The sequence below is a fragment of the Microtus pennsylvanicus genome, chromosome 9 (assembly GCF_037038515.1).
Source record: "Microtus pennsylvanicus isolate mMicPen1 chromosome 9, mMicPen1.hap1, whole genome shotgun sequence".
Classification (NCBI taxonomy): domain Eukaryota; kingdom Metazoa; phylum Chordata; class Mammalia; order Rodentia; family Cricetidae; genus Microtus; species Microtus pennsylvanicus.
The window spans coordinates 77,993,344-78,016,628 of NC_134587.1; the positions used below are offsets into that span (position 1 = coordinate 77,993,344).

Consider the following 23,285-nt stretch of genomic DNA (forward strand, 5'->3'; position numbering starts at 1 on the left):
CGCTTTGAAGTTGTGGTTACACGGTAAAGCAGGCACGGCTGCACTGTTTCTTAAACGGTAGCCTCAGTTTTTAAAACAAAATATTCACCAGCTCCCTGTATTTCCTCCCCAAGCTGCTCCTTTACAGTCAGTGGTTAGTGGTTTAGTCTGATAAGCCCCAGCTTTGCCTCAAAATTAGATTCAAATATGCCCAGGTTTTGCAACACCAGCTTTCTGAGTAAGCAAACTGATTATTGGTTATATATCAATTATCCATCTCAGAAGATTTTTTTTTAAAAATAGGTTCCAGGCAGTTTTTGTACAGTTTTGGGAATGAAATGTGAGCCAATTGCTCTCCCCCCCCCCCGCCACACCCCAGACATATTATTGCGTTTCTAAAAAGCCAAACATTTATGCCAATGGGTTTAGCAGGTTTTCTGACTTTCAGTGTCTTCCTCCTTTCTCACTGTCCCCCGATTCCACCTCATAGCTTTCAAGGTTCGGCAGGGAAGCCGAGCAGTGTGGCATGAGACAGCATCAAAGGGCCAGCCAAGTTGTAACCTTTACGAGACAAAATGACACTGGACAAGCAGCGGGGAAAATTGCAGGGTGCTGGGTGAATGCTCATTGTGACCATAATTGTAATTGTTTAAAGTCAAGAAGGCGTTTTTAACCCACCCTGTTCTCTGGCAGCTCTACGATTCTGCCTGTATCCGCTTTTCCAGACACCTTTGACCACTTTGATCGTACAGAAGACCCTGCAAGTGAGAGTGCTCAGAGGTTGTAACTAACAGTAGTAATTACAGCTCTGTAATAATCCTAAAATACATCCTAAGATTTACTGTTCCCAATTTGTTAAGGCTCCCCAGGTTCCTACACAGGTCTGTTTCGATTGCTATAGTGAAACACTTGGGGCTGCATGGTTACACGGAGCTTTATTTAGTTTGTGATTTTTAAGGACACTTTCAAGGCGCTATTAGATGGGCCTTTCTCAAGGGCCTAATGGCAGGTGGCATCATTGTTGAAAAGTATGAGGAAGGAAGAGGTCAGTGCGCTGGGCAGAAGGGAGAGAGAGACTAAGGGTCAAGTTTGCTCTTCTTACCACAATTCACTCTTGACAAGATTCTTTCTGAATCCATGTGTGTTAATCCAGCCCAAGAGTAGACCCTCAGAGACCTCCATGCCCCACTAGGCTGGAGCACTTCAAAGTCCTCCCGTTTCACTGAGGCTCAAGCCCCCAATACTGATGCATCCTCCGGGGAGCAACTTCAGATCTAGAATATAGCATTATAAATAGACAAAGTGGTGGCTAGAATAGGAGGGTTAATTCGGGAGAAGGAGGGGAGGCGAAGGTGGAGGAGGAAGTGTGGGGAGGGACAACAGACACCAAGGCACCTTGAAAAGTCAGGAAAACTACTGCAGTAGGTGTTTCCTAAAATATAGATGCGTATGGAAGGAATTTTAAAAGAGAGCCAAGGCCCCAATAGACATCATGTGCTACCAAATAAAACTCCCAGTACCAGAAATGAATTACATAGTTTCGCATTGATGCCCAAAGGGATCTTATAGCTTACTCCCCCTGTATTATAGGCTCTTGCCTAGACTCTTGGTTACTCTCTATAACAATTTTTTTTTTTTTACTTCAAGACAGGGTTTCTCTGTGCAGCCTTTGCTAGCCTGTAATTTGTTCCATAGATCATGCTGGCATCTGCCTCTGTCTCCCAAATGCTGGGACTAGAGGCATCATCACCACCGCTAAGCCTACTTTCCACTATATTATTATACGGTCATATTGCTGAAGATAACAAGTACTTACGTCATTAAACATGACGATATTGAGATGGTTTCCAAGTAGAAAATTCACCCCTACAACTATTGTTCATGCTGTTGGAAGATAAGTCTATGCTTGCTACCAGAGGAGAAAGTTTATCCACCGATATCACCCATCTATGAACCTTGTGACCTATAGCAATCGCTCCATTGAAAAGAGTGTTTCCAGTCAGACAGCAGAGGTAGCTGCAGTGAATAACCGAGGATCTGGAACATTCTTCTAACACAGTCCTTGGCAATTGGTAATACAGCCATCTGTTGGTACCTGTGTTGAAGGGGCTCTAGGACCCAGAGATAAAAACAGCAGCGAATGTTCCAGTTCCTTTAGGCAGTGACACAGTGTTGGGAAAGGCTCTAGAATGGTCTTCAAACACACTTTATATTCTCTCACCTTAATTATAATACCTAGCACAATGTAAATGCTGGTCGAGAGTGGATATAATGTATGGTTTAAAGGGTGGCATCGACCTTCCTTATGCTGTGACCCTTTAATACAGTTCCTCATGTGGTGCTGACCCCAACCATAAAGTTATTTTTCTTTCTACTTCCTCACTGTAATTTTATACTGGTAGGAATTGTAATGTAAATATCTATGTTTTCTGATGGTCTTAGGGGATGCCTGTGAAAGGGTGGCCCAAGGGTGATCACACAGGGGTTGTGACCCACAGGTCAAGAAACACTGCTTAGGGGATGGAAGCATCCTAAATTTGCTTGGTACATAAAGATGGAGTGTTTTATTTCTCAGTGAGTATTTTTGACCCTCAGTTGGTTGAATATTTGGATGAGAAACTCAGAGAAGTGACTTATGATGATTTATATGATTACCAAGTGGTGCGTTTTATGAGAAATATTAGTCAATTGTACAGAGAGTATTTTTATTCTTTAACAATAAAGACAGAATCTGTCTCATTTTAAAAATCTGACAACTATTGACAGGGTGGAGATGTTTGGGGGAATAGCAGGTTAACTCTCTGCAGTGGCGAGCTGTACCCTTACTGACAATTGGTTGACCTTATTTGGTAGGAAGCTTTTCTGTAACTAAGCTGAGAAAGGAAAAAGGAGCAATGATGGGTATCACAATTTATCCCTCTAGGTTTATGTAGCAATGCATGATTCATTGTAGCACACGCTGTGGGGGTTTAGAGTTTTCATACAGGAGAATAGGAAACAGCAGCTCCAACAGAAGAAATCTGAGGATGGTCCATCAGTAGGTAGCAGATCTAGTACTCATATTCAGTGCTGTTTGCCTCCAAAGCTCACTAGCCTCCCTATCATCTTGATAGGCCTTCAACTAATAGTGACTAAAGTTCATTACTAATCTAGGTTTAGTTAGTATCAAGCTGTGGACCAAAACTTCCCAATTTTATCCAAATAAAATAACCCGTTGAACTGGAGGAGGGAAGAAGGCTGAAAGGGCTGTGGGGCTTTAGGTCATCTCAGCTATGAAACTGACTGGCGATAATTCAAGATAACAAGGCCCAGCTCAGTGCTCACTCTAGGAAACACCAGGTCTCATCTCAAAATAAGAAGAACTCTAGTCCAACCTCTCTGTAACACAGCTCTCTAGGATAACATCTGAACCCTTCGTTGTAGGCCATCTCAGTGGTTATCAGAAAAGAAGCCAATTAATTCCTAGTATAAATTCCATGGAGTGATCCATAGACCTACCCTAAGAGAGTCTAAAGTACTTTACACATTTATTGTAGTGTGTGTGTGTGTGTGTGTGTGTGTGTGTGTGTGTGTGTGAATGCTGATGCTTGTGACATGATTTTCTTGCGTAGATCAGCAGATAACATGCAGGAGTTGTCTTTCCTTTTACTCTATGAGACCTTAGGAAAGAACTTAAGTTGTCAGGCTTGGTGGCAAGCAATGAACTGTTTCACTAGCCTTCCAGCTAAGAAGTTCTAGTAAAAGAAGTTAATAACAAAATTATAACTTTTATTAATAGCTTGAGGAGTGAGGGTATATATTAATACCCTTTCCCTCTCCCCGTCTTCCTCTCTGTCTCTGTCTGTGCCCAGCCCCTTGCCATGGCTATGTTGCTTACTTTGGACTCAAACTCCCTATCCTTCTGTCTCAGTTCTTTTTTCTACTGTTGGCACTATAGGCATATTATTACAACCTTCCAAATAAATATTTTTAAAGGTCAGATAAACGGTTTTAATCAAGATGGGCTTTAATAGTTAATTTTATTATTGCTCAATGTAGAGCTGGAATCTTGTATCCTTATTTCTGAAACCTTATCAAGCTGATATTTTGTTGTGAGACTGTTTCAGCCATATGGCTATATCTCAGCCGTAGCCATGCATCGTGAATATGATATTAAAATCACTTTTATTTAGAGTTTATTTATACTTATTATTATCATTGTTATGTTCCTTCTTGTAGTTTATAGGAAATGTTATGCATCTGCATTAGCTGATTTTCTAATCTCTGAAGCTAAATTCTGGACAAGAAGCAACTTAAGGGTGGAGGTTGATCCTGGCTCACACTTCAAAAGTGTGCATTCCATCAATGGTGGCAGGCAGGGCTGGGGGTGGGGCTTGGTCCTTGGCAACTGCAGGGAAGGGGAACAGGGATTGGTGCATAGGAGTGTGATTTTCTTTTCCCTCTTTTAACATTTGGAACCCCAGTCTATGAAATGGTACCACCCACATTAGGGTAGTTCTTCACCGTTCAGAAAACCTCTTTAGAAATATCCCCACAAACACAAACCAAAGTGGTATCCTCCAATTTATAGCCTGGATGTTTTTTAACCCAACCAAGTCGGCCTTCCAAATGAACCCATGGCAGTGCAAATAACTGTCCTTTAGAAACTAGAGTTTAGGTAGTAATTCCTCGAGCAAATTTAGCCAAATTTGGAATATCCCCAGTTTTTATGTTACTGAGAGGTGAAACCAGTTTGTGATAACCAGCTCCAGTTTGTGGTAACCAGCTCCAGTTTGTGGTAACCAGCTCCATCAGAGGGTTGCAGTGTCCACCAGTTCCTTAAGATTCCACTGGAACTGTAGGAGAAATGATTTCAGAGTTCTGCAGTTCCTTATTTTTGTGATACAATCTAATGTCAGCCACAGGCAGAGCCACTCTGGCCAGGCAAAGCTGTGAAAACTCTGATCCCCGGAGAGCAGATTCTTATCTGTATTTAAACCTAGAGAGCTTGACTGAAGTAGGTCTCTAATTGTTTCCATTTCAGACAATTATCTGGCCTTACTAATGTATTATAGATCTTATCCAATTCTGTATAATTTATTAATTTGTTCTTCTGGGAGCAAGCACACTTTACTATTTTATGATGTCTTTAGGTCCTATTTTCTTTGGTTTAGTGATGGGGGCATCTTCTTTTCCAAAGCTCTGTAGCATAAATGCACTTTGGTCTTATTGTGCAACTTGTTTTTATGAAGTCTAACATTTAGGACTGCCCAGGGTGCTACTCCATGGTTTCTAAATAATATGAATGATGATGGGGAATGGAAAGTGTGTGTGTGTTTTAAGACCAATTGGAAGGAGCTTATTAAAACCCCATTTGATTAACCCCTATTAGTGATTTGGTCCTTGTAGTCGAAAAACCAGCTTAATGAATGGTAATGCCTAATCCAGCGTAAATCTTTCTAAAGGACTATGACTTCACAAAGGAGTTCTCCCTCATGTAGATATTCAAAAGGCCAGTGCAAAGAGAATTTGTAGAAAGAAGGGAGCATCTTTTTGGTCTAAGGAATGTCTATATCATGTTCGCTCTGACAACTGCTATCTGGCACATGGGGTGTATGATAACTGTGACTGTTTCCACCAGGAAGGTCGTGATGTACACGATTTTATGTCTTGATCTGTTTCTGCATGTGTAGCGGTGGGGATTATATTCTGGTTGAGAACCTCTTTGGTAATAAATGTCATTAAATTTTCTTAGCCGAGGAGAAAGGGGAAGTAGTGATGCCTCCAGAATTCTTCCTATGTTATGATGTCATTCTTTTGTCCTGATTTCAGAAGTCTAATTCTTACAAAAAGCAAGCAAAGCCACTGTAACATAATGTGAAATAAGTTTAAATACACTTTAAACTTATATTGATTTAGTAAGATCTGAATATGTAAGAATAAAGTAAATTTTAGGTACATTTAAAATTATAGGAGGAATCAAACTCTTCTTATTTTTCATTTTTAAAATTCTTCTATTCATTTTAATTATTTTAATTTTTCAGCTTTTCTTCTTTACAGCATCCATTTCTAGTATTTTATTAAGTGAAGGAGTTCAGCACGCTGGCGCAACTATGCCACTTCTCTGGTCACTATAACTCCTTAATCTGCCTTTAAATTGTGGATATCCCAACTCCTACTAGTTACTTCATGCATCTTGCTGTTGGAATCAGGATTAAATATTATCAACATTTTGCTGATTTTGGACCCTAAGACTGCTTTCTGAGAAATAAGCAAAAAGCTCAAGTCTTCTGTGTTACTTTCACATAAAATATAAATATACTAATTATAATAAATGTTCATGAACAACTGCTAGATGCTATTACTCTTTGAATTATAACAATTACCATGTCAAATGACATGACTAAACTACTAATAGAATCAAAAGAAAGTTGCCTGACTTTACACACTCAGTCATGTTCATTTAGGGATAATATAAAATTCAGGTAGGAATTTATGTACTTCTTGATGATAATTTAACTTACTGATTATAGCTTTTCAGCTGTATTATTAATACGTACCACACGTTGAGACGAAGTGCATATGGACTGTGAGAGAATGCTAAAGAAAAGCAGTTGAGTCCTACTATTGTCTCAACGTCAACTGATTACTGGTAGCAGGTTTTGGGCAACCAAAAAAAAGTCCAAACATGACCTGAAAGTTGTGAGGCAAAGGTCAGAGATCAGCTAGCATTCACAGAGGGGAGTACCCCAGATGAAGAGCTCTGCTTCTCTGCAGAGAGATTTCTCCTGCTTTTCTCTAAGTACCACTCTGGTTGAGGAATGAGAAGGATCTTTCTTAGCCAGTAAAGATGACCAGGAGTCAGTAGGTAGATCATTTCCTGAAGCTGCCATCAGCTACTGTGATTTGTGAAAATCTCTACACCAGTCAAGTCAACAATGAGGCTCAATTGGTACTAGACTAAAGACTCCTTTGATCTTACAAGAAAAGAATAGAAATAATAAAGATAGAAGCAGAAGTCATTAAAATTAAAAGCTGAAAAACAAATAAGACTATCAAAATCTAGTTCTTTAAAGAGATCAATAAAGTTGATTAGTTTCTAGTTGGGTTAATCTTAAATAAAGAGTAGGTACAGCAAGATCACAGAATTAAAGGCTAATATTAAAAACTAATTGTAAGTATTAACAATGACTATAAGACAAGATAATTAGATTCACAGCATGATGATGAAAGATGTTAAGTTAAAGTTGACAAAAATGCTTGTGTAAAAATGAATGCTCTGGAGTTATAAAACCTTGCTATGAGAAGTTAATGAAGATCTAATTACAGAGATATACCATGTTCATGGATTTAAGGACATATGATTGCCCGATCACAGTTTTCTACAAGCTAATCTATAGACTTCGTACAAAACCAACTCAAACCTGATATATAATTGTGTTACTGTTTCTAAAAAACTAATACATTGGTTCAAAAATGTATAAATAATTATGAGATACCTAAACGGCCTAAGTTATTTCAAAAGAGAGCAGCCATCTTGGAAGATTTCCATTCTCTGACTTTCTGATGACCTCTAAGCAGTGATAATCAGCTGGGTGACAATGCCTTTGAGTTATAGGTGTAGACAATGGAACCAAATAGAAGATTCTAAGACTACCCTGCTGTTGCCTGACTCTTGCCTCGCACCTTAAATCAGAGGTTCTCAACCCGTGGGGCGAGGCCCCTTTGGGAATCAGACGACCCTTTCAGAGCAGCCACCCAAGATTAATCACACAATACATGAAGAAGAAAACACAGATATTTACATTATGATTCATAACAATAAGCAAGTTAAAATTATGAAGCAGCAGCAAAATAAATTTCATGGTTGGGAGTCACCACAGTGTGAGGAACTGTATTAGAGGTCACAGCACTGGGAAGGTTGAGAAACACTGCCTAGAATAAACATGGAGGCTAAATAAACCATAGGCTACACCTGTAAATGCAGCAATAAATCCGGAGAGGTCCTCTAACTATGTTCCAGCAAAGGAGCAAAGAGACTGAAATTTACTTCCCAAAAAAAAGGGTCATGAATGGCAATAGGTACAGCAAAGAAGGCCCAGACACATTGACCACCAGGAAAAAGCAAAATGGAAGGACCTATGGATGCTCTGTCATTGAAATAAAAAAGATGGATCACACGAAGAACTAATTTGCAAATACTTCAGAGGTCTTAATATATCATATACAAATAACATGCATATTATTTAATATATATTATGTTATATATATAATTTATTTATAACACACATATGTGTGTGTATATATGGTGAAATATATTCTCATTAACTAATCATAATCTCCAAATACTCCAATTTACTCTATTATTATTCAATATTCCAATAAAAATATACACGTATGTCAAACATATATGAGTATATGAATAGCTCCTCCTCTCATTTTGTAAAGAATTATACAAAAGTCTTGATTGTAGAAAAGAGACTCACAGAGTGACTACAGAAAGCTGGGGTGGGAGTGTGGATGGGGTGTCATTAATCACATGTACATGAGTTATAAAAGAGCCAAAGTTAGTGGGGTACCGAAATCGTACTCCAAATAGATGCACGAAACTTTGGTTTTGTGGGGTGATTAAAACATTTCAAAACTATAAACTAGGAAAACACAATGTAAAAAAAAACCAAAGGAGTGTTATTACTTCTAATAAAGTATTTTTACAAATAAAAAAGAAGCTTCACTAAAATAGATGAATTCTAAAAGTAAGAATTTGATGCAATAGCTGGAAATAAAAGTGGAGAATAAAATCTTAGTGCTCAAACTTTACTGTTATTTATAGTTCTCAAAGAAAATCCAACCATCAGACTGATGTGACTGGAAGCCAGATAGATGTGCACCTTCACAAGGAGACAGATAGGAGGTAGTCTTCTCACACCAAAGAGGAAGTGACCTGGCATGGGTTTGTACATATTCTATAGTGATGTGATAACTGGATCAAACTGTATTATAGTAAGACACTAATTATTATTATTAGTTATAATAATAGCATAGAAAAGCTTGAATTTTATCTTGATCAATTCACTTCACATTAAATACTGATTATATCAATGTTTATAGTATAATAGAATGCAAACATTTCAACTTAATAAAGGTAGGCTATGATTATATTGGGGTATGCTACTTTGTGTGAAATACATATTGCCTTTCAAAGCACATGGTAATACATTAAAAACACACTTATTTAAGTGAATTGGTGCTACCATTAGCAACACAGGTTGAGATACTTGTCAATAAAATAACCTAAAAGCTATTATAAGCATTTTAAATAATGCAATCTTAAGTATTTTAAACAAAAAGTCATATTTTAAAAAGAGGAAAAAGCGATTTCCTACTGTTCTGATGACATATGAGGCGGGAAGGAGAGGAAATCAGAGGAAGAAAGAAAGAAGAGACCTCAGAAAGGGAGGGAAGCTTCCGGAGCCACTCAGTCCAGTTAGAACTGCTCAGGGAACAGTGACCTCACATGTCACGGCTAAGGGCATCCACAAGGCGACGGCCAGAAGGGACTTGCAGATGGTGCAGGGCAGTAGAGACTTCTCACCAGTGCCCCTTCTGGAAGATGTCCTTTTGGGAGGGGGTGGAATCCTCTTGTTAATACATGTAAAGAAAACATGGTAGCCATTAAAGACATTTGACGCCCACATGGCTTTCCGGCCTCTTGAACTAGGTCTTAGGAAGCCTTCGCTTTGCTCTCTCTGCTCTCTCGCTTGCTTGGACTTCCTGCTCTGTGAGTCTCTTCAGTGTGTGGTCAGCGGCTGGTTTGAGTCTAGATAGCTGCCAGCCATGAGCAAGTGAGAGAAATCATTTAAGAACCGCTTAGATCGCTCAACACTTATTATGCCTATTTGATTCTAATGGTAAACAAATTCAGCTTGTCCTTTCATTGTGTTTTTGTCTAATTTTTGTTTTTTACATGACTTTGTCTTCGCTATTGTTCCGGCTAGTTTTATGTCAACTTGGCGCAAGTTGTCGTCATTTGAGAGGAGGGAACCTTAGTTTAGAAAATACTTCCATAACATCTGCCTGTAGTTTGGCCTGTAGGGCAGTTCCTTAATTAATGTTTGATGGGGGGGGGCGGTGTGGTCCAGACTATTGTGCATGGTGCTACACCTGGGCTGAGGTCCTGGGTCCTATAAAAGAAAGCAGTCTGAGCATGCCAGAAGGAGCAAGCCATGAGAGGTACTTCCCCATGGTCTCTGCAGCAGCTCCTGTCTCCAGTTCCCGCCCTGTCTAACCCCTGTCCTGACTTCCTTTGATGATGCACTAGGATGTAGAAGCATAAACCAAATAAATCCTTTGCTCCTCGGCTTGCTTTTGGTCATTGTGTCTCATCATAGCACTGGTAACCTTAACTAGTAAAATTATACTGTTTAATCGTCTAGGTGGAAAAAAATTAATTGGCCGTGAAAAGAAGCGTGGAAAACCTCACCCTGAAGCATACCTATAAGGTGCTAAGAGACAGTGATTGTTTGAGGGCGATTGTTTGAGGGCAAACATCATTTTATGAACTTTTGAACCAGCCTCTGTGCTACTATAGTTGGGATACTGATGCTCTCAGAGGCAGATGTGTTACAAGATTGGCTCTGAGGTGGCACAGCTGGGAGGTGGCAGAACCTCAAGAATTGGAACCCCTGGGAAGTCTTTGAGTCTTTACAGTTGCCCTTCAAGGGCAAGGTGACATCCACTCCCTCATTCCTTTGGTGCTTCCCAAGTCACAGTGGTGACCGTCTCCCCCCTTCTCCACTCTCACCACAGTGCCAAGTGCCACCACAGATGCCAAATAGTGACTTCTCCTGTGCTGCAAGGGACAAACAGCAAGCCACAATTTGTAGGTCAATTATTTTAGTATTTTCTTAGAAGATGCCCCCCCCCACGCTCCGGGTTTAGCAAATGCTATTGGCTCCTTCTTTGTTATCTACATGGTGGGGCAGCGGTGGGAAGTACCATCACTCTCTCAAGTAGGAAAAGGAAAAACACCCTCACAGGGAAATGGATGGGAAGCAGTTTTGCCTTTGGAATTTCATGCAGAATAAGTGAGTGAAGGGCTCACATCTGGCCCGCAAGCTAGGTTGTCAATGATGCAAGAACCCTGAAAGCTAAAATCTTGAAAGAAAAACAAAGGGTGGCTGGCAGCAGGAAGTGAGATGGCAGCATTGCCCTGTAAGTGTGAAGTGTCGTGATTTAAAGCAGGCCTCTTCGCAGGTCGCTTTGCTGCAGCGAATGGCTAGCATTTCATAGCAGGGTCACAGGCTCTGAATCAGTTTGAAAGTCAAGCTTCTTTAGAAGCAGATATTTTTTTTTTCGCTTCTCCAGATTCATGCCCTCTTTCCTTTATCCTAACAGTGTCGTCTGCTGCCAAAGAAACGGTTGAGTTATAATAATGTAGAAGCTAATTTGAACAAAACCTGTCATGCCAACCAAAAACATAGCTCGAAAATATGCAACGCTGTCCCATCCAGTCAAGTCTTTTATAAAAAGTGATAGTGATTGCTATCAAATGGCTTCTGGTATGGTATCTTTTAAAAGAAACGGTTCCTGCCTTTATTTTTTCCTTTTTACTGTTGAATAAAAGTTAAGAATAGGCCTATCTAGATCTCGCAGTTGGGGTAATACCACTGATTATGAGATTTAGTGTTCTTAGTTAAGGTTATAATGACTCTCCAAGGCCTGTTGAAGCTTGGAATTATCCCATTTCTCTCTCCCTCTCTCCAAACACAAGTTTGAGCTCCAGCTGGCAAGCTACACAATTGCATCATCAAGCCGCACGCATTCCCTCAGTCCTGACATTGCCAACATTTTCTTTGCCTAGAAATGCCTCAGATTCTCCCCTCCAGTTTCAGGGCGCCGATCTCCCCATCCCCCACTCCACCCTCTGTGGACAACTCCAGCTCAGGTGACCTCTCCCGCGGCTAAAAACGTCCAGAGTATCTTGAGGATTTTACAGTTTAGTGCCCACCACTTATCTTGCTCCGCAGGCTGTCTGCGCCCTGAAAGGACGTGCTCTCAAGATCTAGAGAGAGGAAATCCTGAGACAGCCAAACAGACTGGGCAGGAAGGCAGCACATACCAACATCACTTGCTCCCCTCGTTTCCCTTTATCAGGGCTTTCAAGTGCAGGGAAGAGGAAGTGGGAGCGCGAGAGAACAGAGGGCCAGTGTTTGGCGACACTTAGATCAGCGGCATGGAGTAGGGGCCAGCAGTTCCATTGAGGGGAAGCCCAGAATTCCTTTCTCTTGTAATGGTTCTTGGTAATGCTCTCAGGGCTGTTTCAAGATGCGGCTAGTTTAGCTCTGAACCAAGAAAGGGTGTATGTGCGGGGCTATACACACAAAGGTAGATGGTAAACAAGAACCTGGCTCCCATATGTGTTGATGTATTGAATGGTGGTGGTGGAGCAGTGTGGCATCCAGCCCCTCCTTCTATCCCCGCCATATAGTATAAGGAATCATTACCAATATTTTCAAAGGCTGCCGACTTTCTCAGACTAAAAATAAGTAGGTTCTTCAGAGATGAATGGTGCAGCTATGTGATGTATGAGGCTCCTTTAGCATTCTCTCTGTTCCATACATTGTACATCTGTGACTTCTTTCTTTCCCACTGACTACAGCCTCTGCATGTGCTGGGTATTACATACTTTAATAAGGGCAGCATGGCTTTTAATTGACACATTTTTGCTTATAGGCAACAAGATAGAAGCTTTTAAGCAACTAGCCAGTATCATGATAATTTGTCTTAGTCCTCAGAAGGATTTTGTTCCATGATTATGTTTTTGAAGCCAAAAGTGAGATTATGTGTCTGTGGAGGAACATGGGGATAAGGCACTGACAGCAGTCAATGGTTGTCACCCTTCAGTGTTGGTAAGACTTTTCTGGAGAATGCATTGACATTTGTGATAGCCGGACCCAAGAAATCTCCCATCAGTATGTCTGGAAGCTTCCAGAAATACGTTTTTTTTTTGGTTTTGTTTTCAAAAGGCAAGTGTTTTTCAAAATTAGAACAAACCAACAAACATTTAATTGATGAGCATTCTTTTTTTTCCCTTAATCTATGAAAGATACCATTTTCCTTTTCCTCAGATAATTACTGAGTGATATCTATGAGAAGGGCGTCTTTGATTAATGAATTGTTCTGTCAGATCGGCCTTTGGACCTGTCTGTGGTATATTTTTTTTCAGTAGTGAATTGATGCAGGAGGGTGTAGTCCACAGTGAGAAGGTGCATCCCTGCATAAGGCGTACCAGGTTGGCTAAGAAAGATAGTTGAATAAGCTAAGCAACACAGTAGCTGCGTTCTTTCTCCTATCTGCTTGCTCCTGCTTCCAGTTGCTGTCTTGAGTTCTTGTCCTAACTTCTTAGATGATAGATTAGTGTCTCTACTCTGAAATAAACCCTTTCTTCTCCAAGTTGGTCAGTGTTTTTATCACAGCAATGAAAAGCAAATAATACAATAATAGAGAAAAATCTATCCTACTAATGATAAGAAAGGGTACAGAGGGACAAACATTGTCTGATGGATTTATGTATGGTTTTAAAGGGTCACAAAAGGTACTAATTTCTAAGTGGAGGAGATCCTGAGAGGGTTCAAAGAATAGGCCAATATAGAAATTTGAAGGTGGCAAACGGGCAATTTTCTGAAACATAAAGGCTAGACCCTGTGGTGGAGAGTGTGGGATGTGGAGACCTGAGCATCCTGAAGGTGAGCTGAGGAGGTGGCTGAAGGAAGGTGGGGTATCACAGTGGATGAGTAGCTGGGGCTAGGACCTATGCAAATACATCTTGAATGAGATGAGAAAGATCTCCAAGAGGAAAAGAGGAAAAGACAACCCAAAAGCCAATGTCCCATAACTAACTTGAGATGTAGGAATAACATCCATTTTCTTAGTTATATAGGATGACAGTGAGTACTATGAAAGCAATATGTAATCTTGTATGCTTTATGAATTTTAATATTACATGAAATAAGTGAAATCAAACCCTTTAATTGAAAGATTAAAAAGAATAGGAAAACAATTAAAACAAATGCCAAGTCACCATGTCTAAGGGATTTCTAAAATATTATCCCATAGGGTTATTCAGATATTTGTTCTTATTGACATTTATATCCTTTATGTGGAACCAGACACTGAAAGAAATATAAAAACGTTAAGTTCAGGTGCATCATTAAAAAAAAAAAACCCACTATGAGGAAGTCTCATGCATGCCTATTCCTTGAAAACAACAAAACAAAACCTGAAACCCCAGGGGTTAAATAGTTTCACTAAAGAAAACAAAAGCGCAGTAAGCTGAAGTCATGGGAAATGGTGTAGAAAGAACAGGAGGCTGCAACCCCGCCACAGATGGAGCAAAGCATTTCCAGATGTTCAGCCCTGTCTATGGACCAGCGCCACCAGTGTGGCTTACTCGGGATCTATCAGGAACGAACACAAGGAGGGTTTCTTGCCCTCTTCTGTCTGCAATGGAACTAAACCTACGTTGCTGAAATTTTATATGTCATTTCCTGCAGGGCAATGTCTGTGCTTCTGTGATCTGCAGCAAGTCTCAGAGAGCTGGAGTCTGTCCTAGACAGGAATGCTTTCCTAAGGTCCGGCAGTACGCGTTATGCGCAAGGCTGTCTGTACATCTCCACGAGCAAGAGCGCTTTGAATGTCTCCAGCTTACTCTCTTCTAGTCTGCATCACAGAAAGGCCCTGTGCAGGTGCAGGTGAGGATGGGGATGGAGGATGGGTGTGTTTACGTTTTTGGTCCCAGGCATCTTCTGGGAAAACGGCTTCTGATTAGCTGCAGAATGATAGATGCCATTTTAGAACCAGGCCCACAAAGTCACACTGAGATGAACCCATCCTCCCCACGCAATTTTTTATGGGATAAGGCTCCAGATCACCATGGCTTACCTTCTAGTCACTGTGGAGTCAAGGATGACCCTGAACTTCCTCTTGTCTTGAGTGTTGCTGGGCTAGCAGGCTTGTGACACAGAAACATTCCCATGTTTGATCCCCAGAGCATCGTCCATTCTAGGTAAGTACTCTACCAACAGAGCAACAACCCCCAGCCTCAGCAACCTCTACTTTTGAAAGGGCCTACAATTCGGCTCACTGCTATATTATGTAACAATGGGAAGTTTTATAGCAAATGTCAAGTTGGCTCCTTGATCCACCAAAGTCACAATATAAGAAAACCTTATGTCTGCGGGGTACTAGAACAGTCTGCTTGCACAAAGAAGGAAAGATCTCCCCTTTACAGTTTCAACCAGAGGGGACCCTGGGGAAGCCTTTGAAACAGTAACAAGAAGAAAATCCCAGCAAAGCTGGGGACATGGAACAATTGGGAAAGTGCTTTCCAGGCAAGCATGAAGATCCAACTCTGGGTTGCCCGGTGCTGGGTGGTGGTGGGGACAGGTTAATCCTAGGTTAGCCTCTTTTGGAAAATTGGAGAGACTGTCTCACAGAAAGAAAAAGTTGAGAGCAACTGGAGTGGACAATGATGTGTGAATACATATGAACACACACACACACACACACACACACACACACACACACACACACGAACCCCCCTTCCCACTATGCCATTTGGATAGTTCTAGCACATAGCTCATGCTTTTTCTAGCATGCATAAGGCAGAGGCAGAAAGAGTTTAAGGTTTAGAGAAACCTGGTCTATATGTTGAGATCATGTCGTAATTAAAATAAAGAGAGGAAGGAAGAAAGGAAGAAAAGAAGGAGATAAACATTGCAGATATGCACCCACAGAAGTATATTCTTTCCTTAAGAAACATTACATGGAATATGTCTAAACAAATTCAGAGTTTTACCTGATTATTTTACTTATAAAAACTGTACCAAGTATCACATTCATGCTTTTGGTTTATAATCTTCTTAAATAAACCTATTTAATTATATGTCATGTTTATACTTCTCCCTCTGTGAGCTTATAGTGTTAATTATTATTAATTAGTATCTCAATAATTAATTCTAATGAGAAAACATGAATATAGTGCACTGAAAATAAAAATTATTGAAGGAAGTGACACTATAGTCAAATTATAACACAGATTTAAACAGAGTGCTATCCTGGGGTACAATTGAGTGATTGAAAAAGGCATAGAAAAAGAAACAATTTACTTGGTTAAGAGGAAAAGAAAACGCACAAATTTTATAAGTAGGTACTGTAATACTGACTTAGATGAAAGGGATACTGAAGGGGATGAAATGGAAATATATTCTATATGCTGAAATATAATTTTAAAGTAAAAATATGATTTTAACACTTAAAAGGCAATATTATTGTGAAAAATTATGGTATTATCAAGCATTCGCTAAATACTTAGATGTTGCTGGGTCTTGTGGGTGTGAAATGAATAAATAGGAAAATAGGAACTTTAGTAAGTCTAATTATGACATATTTTGAGACCCAAAGCACATATATTAGAAATACAGAATGATGGAAAACCTCACAGAGAAATAAGGAATGGATTGCTCAGACATGGATAAACCATAATTGTCTCATCACAGGAATTTGGAGATGGATGTCTAACCACCTAGGTGCAAGGAATTCATTTGCGTTCCATCCAACAAAGAGGACGAAACATGTAACAATTCAGACCTGTTCTGCTGGTGTTTGACAGTGGTCTCCTGGGGACTTGGAGCTGTCAAGCAGGGACAAACAATTCTTGTTTTAGTTCGTGTGCTTTTCCAAAGGCTGTGATGCAATATTTTTCTTTTCTGCTCTTGCCCACCTGGAATGTGAGCCACCCTTCCAGCACACCAACATTGTACACACTAGCCCGTTAGTTACTTCATAGCTTATGTCTTGAAAAAAGGAAAGTAGACAGAGGATTCTATAATATCTATTGTTTCAAGCAACCATTGAGGTATTGAAATATATTCTCTACAGATAAAAGACAACTTTCTATCTACACAACAATATTATTCAGCATCGAAAGAACATATCAAGCCATGACAAGCTACGGAGAGACTCAAATACATGTTACTCAGTGCCCTGTCTCACTGTGTCCTTCGTTTTGCTTTTACTATAATACCACACTTTGAACTGTGCTTCCCTCTTAATACTGTTATGAGCTTAAAATTGTTGTGAAAAACAAAAAGAAAAGAAGAAGAAAAGTTTCTTTGTGGTGCCCAGCATTGGGTTTAGTGATATCTTGAATGATAACTTGGAGGCTGTGGCATGCTAGAGCAAGGCAAACAACACGTTCAAGCAGGATCAGAACCCATCCAGGGCTCCGAAAGTCAACCACTGTCACTGGACTGCATGCTGTAGCTGTAAAGGGGCACGGGTTATTACAGGAGATGTCACAGGGAGACTGCGACACCAGCAAGTCTGTGGAGCGACATGGGGAGGTAATTTCTAGGAGGGAAACAGGAGCAGCAAAAGGTCAAGCCAGCCAAAGAAAATTCAGAAAAAAAAATGCAAAGTTGTTACCATGGCAACAGCGGAAGGGGCATGGTAGGGGAGGATGGTCCATAAGGTCAGAAAGGAAGGGTAAGGCCCTATTATGGAAAAATGGATTCATCCGCTGAGGAGTCTCGGCATTTAAGCACATTCATGCAGCAACAATATGACTCTCTTCGGTCCCTTAGGAGCCTTGTAAGGCTTAGGTCCCTTGTAAGACAAGCAGCCGCATCTCTTGCGGGGAAACTAGGTGATGAAGTCAGCGTTTGCCTGCTGAGCAGCTATCAAAACGCGGGCACGCTGTCATTTAACACGCTCCACCATTTATGGACACGCCCACTCAAACACCTGCTAGGATTCTGGCCCCAGAAGAACAGGAAATCACAGAACAGTGGGGAAAGTCGTTGATGAACACCCCCAAGCAGACCCCAGACTTAAAGTATAGGAAGACTATGGAAACCATGAGCGTTCCTGTCACTCCCTATTCATCCATGTTCTTCAATTCATACGAAAGAATGGAGTCAACCTTTATACATCAAGGGGAATATATTAATACGTGAGCCTTTGGGAGTCACTGGGATGTGTTTTCTAAGTCGGCTCGTGGCTGGGAAATTTTGCCAGCAAACATATTATCCTGCTGTGATAGCTGAATGAGGATTCCTTAGCAATCATTGTGTTTAAGCATCACTTGTGGAACTCTTTATCTTTTCTACCTGGCTACATTCATCAGGATAAAACACTTTCCCTTGTCATGATCCTCTGATTAATTATCTATACAGTCTGTGCCCAATAGCAACAGTGACACCAGCTTTTTCTTGGGCATGCATTAATTCATTTTGTTTTAAATGATGACACATGATTTTTCTCTCTCAAACCATAGGCCAAGGTTCTGTCTTAATTCTTCAATACAAATGATCATTGACCCATGGATGAGACGTTACTTTCAAACTCTTGCCAACAGAAAAATAAAATCAAAATTAATGTAGTCAATAGATGTTATTAAGAGAAGAATGTGGAGGTATATATTCTCTCTATAGTCACATCATTATAAAATTAACCAAATCACTGGCCCCGTGCAAGAACTTCTACAAGGAACAGTTTAAAGAAATCAAAGAGAAGGTCAGCATGACTTCCAACTCAATGAAAGTTCTTTGTTTTCTAAATAAAATCAAACCAAAGGTAACTGTTGAATTTACTTTTCTCCAGGAAAGATAAAGATGGCAGATTAATTTGGCTATAGATGAATTATTAGTGATAATTGTCCTCATTAACTTTTTGTCGACTTGACACCTGTTAGAGTTATTTGGGAAGAAGCAACCACAATTGAGAAGATGGTTTCATTCAACTGATCTGCAGGCAAGATTGCAGGGCATTTTCTTGATTAATGATTAATGCAGATCATTATGAATGGTGATACCTTTGGTGATCCTGGGAATATAAGAGAAGAAACTGAGCAAGCCAGTACATAAGACTCCTTCATGGCCTCGGCATCAGCCCCTGCCTCTGACTTGGCTTCCCTCAGTGGACTGTGTCTTGGAATATGTAAGTCAAATAAGCCTGTTCCTTCTTCCCAAGTTGTTTGAGTCATGGTGTTTCATCACAGCAACAGAAAGCAAAGTAAGACACCAATTAAAACATGGTAACACAAAACTCTTCCATCTGCCCATGCTGGTAGCTCATAGTCACCTCTTCATGTCACTAGTAGCTGCTCCTTCCCAGAGGAGGAGCAGGGTGTCCACAAGACTTTTTCAGAGAAGAAATAATAAGCTTGCCAAATACCATGAAAAGTCCTGACCATCAATATACTGGCAATTAACCAGGTTTCTATATGAGTCTCTTGTATGCAAAATAAGCGGATTGTACCCACACTATCTCTAATCCACTTGCTCTGTGCAGTTTGCCATATGGCGCGTCAAAGATGAAATGGGGAACATATCAGGGAGACTGCATCATTGTGGCAATACCCATAAAGCCAATTTAGATGGAGGATTTCTATTGGTTCATGCTCTTAGAGACTTCATTCCAAGGCCAGTTGGATCTATTGCTCTGGACCAGAGGTGAGATAGAACCCACGATGGAGGAAGCTTGTGACAGAGACTGCTCAAGTCATGGAATCCAGGAAAAAGAAGAGACGAGAAGTGGCCAGGGCAAGATATACCCTCCAATGGCCTGCCTATAGTGACCAACTTCCTCAAACCAGGACTTGGAATTCCACAGCTCTACCACCTTCCAAGAGTCTGCTAGAATTCTGAATGTGTTTTGAATGGATTGATTTAGCCATTGATGAGGTCAGAACTCTGATGATCTGATCAGCTCTAAAAGTGCTCACAGATACATGTGGAACTGTGCTTTGCTAAGACAGGCCTCTCTCTGTCCCCCTACATTTACAGTCATGGTGGAAGGAGCATGATACATTTATAAACACTACATATTGAAAGAAGAAGATAGCCGAGTAGAGCAGACAGCTGTAGGGATCTGGGGAGACCACGCCCATTCAGAATGTATCAGATGAAACAGATGGAACTAAATAAAAAATACCTATCAGGATTGATTGAAATAAAATTGGGAAAAAGATAGATATAATAAATCTGTTTTCCTTCATTAGAAGTACACTGAAAATAGAAAACTAAGAAATGTTTAGAAACTATCCATCTTTCAAAATCTCCTGAAGTCAAGATTTTGGCATTTAAGAGAATACTTACATATATTTTTAAAGGAATTCCTGATACCTGGAAGTTAATGTGTTTCTTCTCAATAGCCTACTCAAACACAGCCAACTTTTCATGGGTGAGTTTACATTAGGTTTCAGAGAAAATGAGAGGTTATGTGTGGGCATACCCTAAATTCTTTCCTCATAAAAAGCAGGCAAGTAGAGACCATAAAACTTAAAAAAAAATGCGGCAAGTGAGTATTTATATGATATTTGTATAAAAATAGTTTAAGTCATTTTCCTGAGAGTGAAAGCGGGGAGAGAATCTGGAATGTTGGCCAGAGTGCAGCCCGGCCCCGAGAGAAACAATTTTTAGATTGTATGGAAATCCAGCAAGCACCTAGGGGCTTCGAAGTTGCAGGAAGAGCGCCACATAGAAGATTCTACTGTTGCCTTTGACAGCATGACAGAAAGGGAAGCAACTGCAGATTTTAAATGTATTTTCCATCGATTCATTTATTTACCAAACATCAAATACTCAGAGTAATGCCAGGTCCTGGGCCACAGAGCCCAATGACCCAAAATTCTGTCTTTCGGCCAGCTTGTTGTCTAGCGCAGGGGACAGAACTAGGCTAATGACATTGGTATTAAAATGGAGGCACAAAACAGAGTTAAGTTTTGCAAAGAATTCTGAAATTGGGCAGCCCTATGATTTTTTTGCCCAATCAGAGCTCTTTGGATTTAAAAATATTAGAAGGTGTATTGAAGATTCTCACGCGGATAACACAATGAGTCAATGAGTCTCTTAATCAGATTGGGAAACTGGGAAAGACTCTTAGATTAGGTTTTTGTTTTGTTTTGTTTTTTCTTTTTCTTTCTTTCTTTTTTGTCTCTTACAAATGTTTTCATCTGCATTTCCCTTGTTACTGATCAAAGGCTGCCAAGGAAATTTATACCAAATGGCACTCAGTGTGGGTTTTGTTCTTTACAGTGTTTACAAGGCACACGGGCTGAAATGATGGAAACCCGGGTTTCCCCTCTCACACGTTGCTCACAAAGCTGTGGTTGTTTGCTAGTTCTCTGCTGTGCTCCCCACAACACAAAGTTTGCAGAGACTCTGACTCCACTCTGTGCTTTTGAAAGACAGCTTTCACAGGAGCGCCAGACTGAATTATTCATTATCTTAATTTTTTAGCATTTTTTACAGGCAACCAAATAACCTCAAGGCGGGAGAACAAACATTCTAAGAAAAACAACCAAGGTCTGTAGCCAAAGTCAGATCTGAAGCCATTTTTTTTTTCTCAATGGATGCTTGACTTGTTTATGGGGGATAGATCTCCAACTACCACCATTAATTAATTACTTGGCCAGGATATTTGGCAGTTGTGGAGAAAGATAGGCATAAAAGAGGAAGGAGAGAAAAATAAAAATTTCAGAAGCATGAAATTTCTCACAATCAACAGTACTAAATTTGAAACACTTTTGTGATTATGGTTGTTGGATTAAACCTGTTTCCAGAATACCTACAAGGAGGAGAATTTTTCTGGGTTCATAAAGACGGCATTGTGGACGAAGACAGGCTCCTGACCTGGAGAAGACGACAACTAAGATAACAAAACTTCCCCAGAAATCACGTAGACTGTGCAGACCTAAACAGAGAACTCTTAACAGAGGACTCTAAAATGGCTAAAAGACACTTAAGGAAATGCTCAACATCCTTAACTATCAGAGAAATGCAAATCAAAACAACCCTGAGATTCCATCTTAAACCTGTAAGAATGGCCAAGATCAAAAACACTGATGACAACTTGGAGAGGTTGTGGGGAAAAGGGAACACTTCTGCACTGCTGGTGGGAGTGTAAACTGGTAAAACTACTTTGGATGTCAGTGTGGCGATTTCTAAAAACCTTCCTCAAGGCCCAGCAATACAACTTTTGGGTATATATCCAAAGGATGCTCAATCGTGCCACAAGTACATGTGCTCGACTATATTCATAGTAGTATTGTTTGTCCTAGCTAGAACCTGGAAACAACCTAAGTGCTCCTCGACTGAAGAATGGATTAGGAAAATGTGGTACATTTACACAATGGAGTACTACACAGCAGAAAAAAATAACAACAGCTTGAATTTTGCAGGAAAATGGATGGAGCTAGAAAACATTTTGAGTGAGGTAACCCAGACACAGAAAGACAAATATCATATATACTCACTCATAAGTGGCTTTTAGACATAAAGCAAAGAAAAACCAGTCTATAATTCACAATCTCAGAGAACCTAGACAACAATGAGGACCCTAAGGATTTAAACTACATGGGATATAGAAAAAGACAAGGTCTCCTGAGTAAATTGGGAACATGGAGACGATAGGAGAGGGTAGAAGGGGAGGGAAGAGGAGGAGAGGGAGGAAGAGAAAAATATATAGTTCAATAAAAACAATAAAATATACAAAAGAAAGATTCATACCCCAGATCTAGGCAGAAGCAGAGAGTTAAAAAATTGGAAGGTATTCTCAGGTGGTGACCTACCATCAAACCAGTCAACCAATCAAAGGCAAAGAGAGAAGACACACACACACACACACGCACACACACACATATATACATATATGTAAATACATATAATTAATAAATGTTAATATAGGAATATGTTTAATAGAATACATATTTAATACATGTTTAATATATATTTACATAGAGAAGACATATATACATATGTACATATACATAAATGTATGTGTGTGATTTTACAATATAAAATCAGTGAAGTTCCTAGTGGGAAACAAATGACACATTAGGTTGGATTGCATAGAGTTTAATTACGGGACATTTTAAAAGCCATACAGAGGGGCTGGAGATAATGGTCAGTGGTTAAGGGCTTTGGCTGTTCTCGCAGAGGACTCAACTTAGGTTTTGCAGGGTAGTTCACAATTGTCTGTAACTCCCGCCCCAGAGGATCCAAACTTCTGGTTTCTGAAGACATCTGCACTCATGTGCACATACCCCAAACGCTGACACACGTGAACATATAATTTGGCAGGAGGTGGGGGGAAGGCAGGGAAACCAGTGTAGAAGAGTTCCGGTGAAAATGGAGCCTCCAGCGACGGGGCTGGCGGGCGTGTGGGCTGAGGAGGAGTTGATACTAACAGGACCACATGCAAAATAAGAGCAGGCAGGAACAGCTGGATAATCTGTGAGCCTAGCCAGACTGCTGTGTAGACAG

At 40.2% G+C, this 23,285-nt stretch overlaps 1 protein-coding gene across 1 annotated transcript in view; it reads right to left on the bottom strand.

The window, feature by feature from the left end:
- Dlc1 (DLC1 Rho GTPase activating protein) overlaps positions 1 to 23,285 on the bottom strand; it is a 347,498-nt gene that overhangs the window by 150,579 nt on the left and 173,634 nt on the right. The gene's annotated exons all lie outside the window — the stretch shown is intronic.